Here is a 5,956-nt window from a genome sequence, read left to right as displayed (position 1 = left end):
TTTTATTTATGTATTTGTTTTCCTTTTTTTTTTAACCAAGAGTTGAATATAGTCTCTAGCAAGACAATGCGAAGGGAATAGAAGAACTGGAATACTATAGAGCCATCTCCAGTGTATACATGTATGTGTGATGTGTAAATCGGGACTGTCCATCTAGTGGGCCTTGTTATGTATGGCCTGTGTCTGAAAGACTCACTCACCAGGCAATCGGATCAATCACCTTCTCTTTATTTCCCGGGCCATTGCTGTTGTTGCATTCACGTGTATCTTGAACAAATTGCCATCCATGGTAGGGCCATTTGATGGGTGGTCTGGATTGGACACACTACCACCCTGGGCCGTGTTGTGTGGCAAGATGAGTCTGTCATATGTTTGGGTTTCACAGCTGACTGCCTCAAACCTCAGAGTCGGCCTCAACCCTCAGCCTCTGAGGTAGTACTGGCTAGAGGGCTCGATTGTATGGTCCCTAAATGCAGATGGCCTGATGTACTTCCATTCTTCCTCTATCTTTAGCCAACTTGCATTCTTCATCTGTATTTATCCTGTGCCAGGCAAACTGTCTTGTTGGGCGGTTGAATTTGAGGATTAGGGGTGAACCACCTGACTGACCATTTTACAGTATTTTAGTAACTCTTAAGAGAGATGGATTTGTATGCACTGATTTGATATCGTGTGTTTTTGGTAGTTTGAGTGGGCCCCTGTTTATTCATTTGGGCATGTCTTATTGCATTGCAAGTGACCAATATCTAAGTTTCCCTTGAGTCTGGCCCAACTGCTTAGATGATCTGCTCTACAAAAACAAAGCTGTTTCACTCTACGAAATGCGCAAAACAAACAAACAAACGGATGGTCTCACGACCTGATGTAGGACCCATGTAATGTATTCACACCATCCAATCCGTCCATCAAATGCATCACCTTAAAGAAACCCCAAGCCTGGATACTCAGTAATCCAAAACATAAGTTGGCCACAGCAAAGGAAAAAAGCTTGGAGGCCACTGTGATATAGGGATTTTTCCCAGACCATCTATCCATTTTACCACACAATTTTAGATTATAAGCCAAAAAATGTGGCAGATGGGATTAAAAGCTTACCTTTAAAAATTTCTTGGGGGTGGGGTGGTGGTGGAGTTTTGGATGATATTTGTGGCAGATGGGATTAAAAGCCAGAGAAGTATTTGTGTCATTTGATATTTGGATGGTGTTGATAAAAGACATAAATCACGGTGGCCCCTCAAAGCCCCAGCCTTTCCCGAGCTTGTAACAAGTGAGGTAGTATCCATTCCATGATCATACCAAACAAAATATCTATTTTAACTGATCATATCAAACAAATTACCTATTTTAACTGGAATATGGCCTACTAGATGGTGCAGCTCTCTTATATCCTGATTTCTCGGGTTTATCATAGAATCAAGATTTGTGGGGCACTGATGCAGGTGACATAGGGATCCATCACATGGCTATTTAAGAGGATATGGGTCAGTGGCGTATAGTATTAGATTCTCTCATGCATCCTTATCATACTTCTCCCTAGTATAAATACTTCTTGTATGACACATTTATTTAAAACAGCACCATATTTATTTAAGAAAGTATCATAACACCATATTTATTTAAAAAATATCACAAAACACATTTATTTATTTATAGGGCATTTAATCCTATCTCCACATACTTACAGTATAAGCTTCATGTAATTATACTTGCACAAAACGTGAATTACTTTCTCACATGCAGTGAAATACTTCATTAAATGCGAATTATTTTTCAGCTGAAAAGTAGTAAAGAGTGCGGATGACATTACGGATATTAGGCCATTAAACCAGCGAAGTGTGTAAGGGCATTATTCATGTCATTTATTGATTTTTTAACACACACACTAAACATGCATTCATTAAAAATTTTTAATGTTTCTCATTAGGTTGATATATGCTTTTGTTTTTCCTTAAATTTTTGTTCAAGTAATATGGTGATTAGTTTTGAAATGACGCCAGTAGATTTCCACTACCATCAGATGTTTCTGAAATATTTTTACAGACATTTCTTCAGTTATTCATACCTGACACGACTATCACATTGTTGAGGATATGTGCATATAACTGACATGTAAAGCATATGTATATAGCAATTTATGGAATTGATTTTTATTGAATCGGACCCAAATTATCATAAAACATGTCTAACATTACTAGTGTAACCTTATATTCTCAATCAACATGGTGCAATAAGGTCATCCTACCTTGCTCCGGTGGTAGACTCTCAGAGGTTTCAACATCCGGTCAAGGGTTCAAGTATCCATAGTTGGTGAAATCCCACTACGGCGTGAGTGTGTCGGTGTGTGTGTGTGTAAAAAAAAAAAAAAAAAGTAATTAACATTAAAAAAACAAAAAAAAAAACAAAAACAAAAACAAAAAAAAAACATTAGTATTTGAGAATGAAAATTTTAGAGTTTTTTTTTTTTTTTTTAAAAATTTAATAATTAATCGAATAAGGTTATTTTCCACTTATTTATTTATTTTAACTTAACCTATTATTGGACTAAGTAAAGAATCTCATAATTTTGGAACCAATGACCTAAATATCCTAAGTTTGGTACCAAGGATACAATAGAGCCTAACAGATGAATGACCCTGTGCAATCATGTTAAGTTGATACAGTAGTGGGGTTTAGAAAGAAAAACAAATATATGGGATTGTTTAAATAATAAATAATAAAAACTACTATTTGGATATTAAAAAAAAAACCAAAATTTGAATCTTTTTTGTTAACATAATAATCAATATAAGAACTTAATGAGTTAATTATTTTCTAAGCATAGTAACACTAAAAAGATGCCGCAGAGCTAACTAGTTTACATGTCCATACACTGCCATTTACTATGACCTCCATTTCCATATTAGCTATCATTTACTAACACTCCTTAATAAGCTTTGCTCTCCAATAATTCTAATCAGAAATTATTTTCATTTTGGATGAAACAATTTTGTGAGACAAGAAAAAGACTTTTAGTAATATGACATTGCATGGATGAGATTTTTCTAATACAGCAAGAAATACCTTTATGTAGACAATAATCAAAATTCTAATTCCTAACAAGAATCAAGGTGAAGATCTTGAAGCAATTTCTTTTATTTTTTAATTTTTACAAAAATATCAGCAAATAGATTAAAATAAATCCATCATATTGACATAAAGTATCAAAAATTTCAAGAACCAACATTCCAATGCTTCAAGAACCAATATATATATATAGCAAATCTATTGAAACTTTCATATAAAGTCATAATCTATCAAAAAACAAATAATCTATGGGCCCGTTCTTGCTATTGTGCAGCCCTTTCTATTCAGGAGAGAAGAAAACTGGACGGTTTCGACGTGTAGCATTTCCGCGGGTCCCTTCATAATATATTTGTTTGATCCACACTGTCCAACCATTTTTCTGATTATTTTAGGGCTTGATCCAAAAAATGAGGCAGATCTAAATCTTAAGTAGACAACATAACATAAAAGGAAAGAGTGGGAATTGGACTCTTACCATTAAAAACTTTTCAAGACCATAGAGTCTCAGATTAAGCTTATATTCACGTTTTCCCTTCATCCAGGTCTGTGTGACAGTCAGAACAGGTTAAAGAAAGAAAAAAGAAAACGAAAAAAAATCATGCTGGGACTGATAAATTTTCAATGTTAGGCATACAATTCCAACTATTTCCCGTGGTGTGGTCTACTTGAACTTTGCATCTGCCTCATGTTTTGTGTACTTGCACTAGAATGATCTGGTAAAATCGATGGACGGTTTGGATCTAACATATACATATGTATTCATGGTAGGAAAAGGGAATAGTATATTTCTCTATTATTTATTTTTCCTTTTTTACTTTCCAATGTAATCAGTTATTCATCCACACTCAATACTGTTGGCATGAGCCCGTGCTCAGAAAACTCACATCCTCGGAACTGGCCATAGCACATGGAATATGTAGAGAGGGTACACCTAATGCTGATCAGAGTGGGGCCTACCGAGTTGAATCAAAGCAGTTCAGACCTTTCATCAGGGTCAAATGAAAGGTTTCACAAAAAAAATCAGGCTGTTTTACGGTTCAGGTGTGCCCAATGCAATTCAAGGGTGGGCATTCCCTCCCACTTATTCCCTTTGCCGTGGCCCACTTAAGTTTTGGATTAGTAAGTATTGGTATTTTTATTTTTTTATTTTTTGAAGTGAAGTGCCTGATGGACTGTGTGAATGCATGCTGTGTCTATGGGGCAAGTTAGGTAATTCATGCATTCGTTGTTTTTCCGTTGCAAGGAAGGTGGCTCACGCCTGTATTTGTTTTACCGGATTGCTTGCAAAACCCTTCGTTGATGAAATTAAAAGGGAAGATGGATGTTTAATCTCTCTTATAGAGGTCGATCTAGTTTCGCAGGCAATCTGGTAGACAAAATACATAAGGCGTGAGCAACCTTCCTTCCAACGGAAAGACTAACTTGCCCCAGAAACACAGCATGCATTCACATGGTACCCGTCCATTAGACACTTCCCTCAAAAAAAAAAAAAAAGTAACAATACTTCTGTTCCAAAACTTAAGTGGGTCACGGCAAATGAAATAAGCTGGGAGGGAATGGCAACCCTTGAATTGCACTGGGGCACACCTGAACTGTAAAACAGCCTGATTTTTTTTGTGAAACCTTTCATTTGACCTTGACAAAGGGTCTGAACGGCCTTGATTCAACCCTTGATAAAGGGTTTGAATGGCCTTGATTCAACTAGGTAGGCCCCACTCTGATCAGCAGTGGGTGTACCCTCTCTACATATTCCATGTGCTATGGTCCAGTTCCAAGGATGAGAGTTTTCTGAGCATGGCTCATGCCAAGAGCATTGAGTGTGGATAAATATCTGATTACATTGGATAGTAAAAAAGGAAAAATAAATAATAGAGAAATATACTATTCCCTTTTCCTACCATAAATTTTACTGGATCATTCTAATGGAAGCACCCAAAAACGAGGCAGATGCAAAGCTCAAGTAGATCATATCATGGGAAATAGTTGGAACTCAAGTCTAACATGAAAATTTATCAGGTCGAGCATGACTTAATTTTTTTTCCATCTAACATGTTCTTAAGGTCACACGAATCCGGAGGAAGGGAAAACACAAATTATTATTATCTCCTCATCTAAATCTTCTTTTAAAGTTGAATTTATAATTCAATTTAAATCTTCCAACTGGAAAACAACCTATGCATGAACTACCTAACTTGCCCCATAAACAAAGCATGCATTCACACCCGTCCATCCATCGGACACTTCGCCTCCCAAAAAAAAAACCAAGTACCAATACTTACTAATCCAAAATTAAGTGGGACACGGTAAAGGGAATAACCCACCCTTGAATTGCACGGGGGCACACCTGAACCGTAAAACAGCCTGATTTTTTTTGTGAAACTTTCATTTGAACTCGATGAAAGGTCTGAACGACCTTGGTTCAAATCGGTAGGCCCCACTTGATCAGCAATGGTTGTACCCTCTCTACATATTCCATGTGCTATGGCCCGAGGATGGGAGTTTTCTGAGTGATGGACGGTTTGAATTCAATGAGCACTTCATGTGGGCCCTGCATCTGATGGGTACCACCATACCACACTGGCCCACTTGGCCAAATTGCCTCGTTTTTTACCGGAAGATCTAAACTGTGGCCCATCTGATGGAAAGATTAGATGTCACACGTGTATGGTATCGTGTCAGCTGGACTGGTCACGTGCTGATTGGTGCAGGTATGATTTGAGGTTATGTCTGGATGCAACTCTCTTAGATCTTGGTTTTTCAGAAAATCAAGATTTGGTGGCCCAGATCAGAAAATTCTGATGCGGGTGGCATGGGACTCTCCTTCTCCAATCAATCAAATGACTTAGCCACATCGGCATTGGAGGGTGGGCCACATTGCATACATTCGATTACA

This window comes from Magnolia sinica, chromosome 10 (genome assembly GCF_029962835.1).
Source record: "Magnolia sinica isolate HGM2019 chromosome 10, MsV1, whole genome shotgun sequence".
Classification (NCBI taxonomy): domain Eukaryota; kingdom Viridiplantae; phylum Streptophyta; class Magnoliopsida; order Magnoliales; family Magnoliaceae; genus Magnolia; species Magnolia sinica.
Note: the sequence above shows the minus strand (reverse complement) of the source record.